The sequence below is a fragment of the Pteropus alecto genome, unplaced genomic scaffold (assembly GCF_000325575.1).
Source record: "Pteropus alecto unplaced genomic scaffold, ASM32557v1 scaffold14, whole genome shotgun sequence".
In the NCBI taxonomy this organism is placed as follows: domain Eukaryota; kingdom Metazoa; phylum Chordata; class Mammalia; order Chiroptera; family Pteropodidae; genus Pteropus; species Pteropus alecto.
The window spans coordinates 14,938,029-14,939,709 of NW_006436810.1; the positions used below are offsets into that span (position 1 = coordinate 14,938,029).

The 1,681-nt window shown below is 36.3% G+C and overlaps 1 pseudogene; it reads left to right on the forward strand.

The window, feature by feature from the left end:
* The first annotated feature begins 789 nt into the window (after positions 1-789).
* LOC112481270 lies at positions 790-910 on the forward strand (annotated as a pseudogene).
* Positions 911-1,681: the final 771 nt, after the last annotated feature.

Below are 1,681 nucleotides of genomic sequence, written 5' to 3' on the forward strand. Positions count from 1 at the left end.
AATGTTTAAAAAGAGGAAAAATATAAAATAAACAGTATGAAAAATGGGAAAGTAATGTCACTTCACGTTAGTTAGGAGAAAAAAGTCACAGAGACACGTACTGTGCACATAGTAAACGCAAGACAAGTTCTCCCATTTCAGAAGTGTTATTTTAGAAGCTCTAAAATCAATTTCCTTCCTGCAAGATTAGTACATCTCAGATCTGAAGGCAAGCTGCTGTACGCTTCCTTCATTTTGATTGTCATGTGCTTTTTAGCCAGTCGCTAGCTAATAAATTCACGAGTAACCGTCAGCTAGTTCTTTCATTAAAACTGTCGTGAACGCTTTTTAAGCATCAGAGCCGTCTTTACTCATGCTTTTAAGGCTACCAAAAAACGTCTGCATGGACTCACTTCCTTAATGTAGAGTCATTGTGTATCAGGAAGCCAGGAGAGCCCAGGAAAACTCATTGTCACTATCCCGACATGTCATCCTTCCAAGAATGAAACTTGCACCAGGCTTAAAAACAGACTGAAGATTGCTCATTGTGCTCATCGGAGAAGCAGCCTAAAATGAAGATAATATATTTTTTTTTTTTGCAATATATGTATATATACACACACACACGCATATATATATATATATATATGTGTGTGTATATGTATATATATGTATATATATGTATTTTATATTGATTAGATTTTGAAATAAAAATATTTTAGATACATTGGGAGGGCAGAAATTGAAACTATGACTACAAGCTTGGTATAAGTTAGAACTCTGTAAAGAGCTTGTCTTAAAAACATTCAAGTCTGCGGCCACGCCACCCTGAACGTGTCCGATCCCTTCTGATTTCGGAAGCTAAGCAGGGTTGGGCCTGGTTAGTACTTGGATGGGAGACACCACCTAGGAAGACCAGGTGCTATAGGCATAAAAAATGAAATAAAAAGGATTGTAAGCTGACAAGGTCCTTGCAATCTGTGAGGTCAACCAAGAGTTGCCTCGTCTGAAAAAAAGACAAAAAACATTCCCATTAGCTTTGAGGCCAAGGACCACTCCAACCACGTGGTTCACTTCTGGGCACTTGGTCAGTGCTTGCATCTCACTGATTTTCAAAATGTTCATAAAATAACATTTTTGGATAAACTTTATATATCTTACTTTGTTCAACATTTTCTATTTTATATTATTTAAGAAAAGCTGTTGAAATGTATCCTTGAAACTTTTATCTAAGTAAGTGCCTACATAATATTAGTAAATTTTTAATTTTTGATGATGTATATAAAATGCATGTTTAGAATAATTTCACATTCATCTCAAACACTTTCCGTTTTTGTGATTTTTCTCCTGTTTCTCCAAATAATTCTACGTTACTTACTACTTTTATTAGGAGCATTTTTTTCCTATCGGCATATGTTTAAAACATCATTATTTAAGAAAAACATCACTTTGACTTTCTCCTCAGAGACCATAAGGTGGGTGACTGAGCTGTAATACGACACTTCTGACTTTCACAAATTCATCATGGAAGCTAGTGGAGTGTAAATAAACAATATCTAGATTATTAAAAGAGTGAATGCTTCTTCTCTGGCAGAGGTCCCAAATGTAGATCACATTTCCTTTCGCTGTACAAAATCCTGCAGGAGGTCCCACTTCCCTTCAGAGACAAGTCGAAGACTTGGCCGCGTCCTACGGGGCCCTG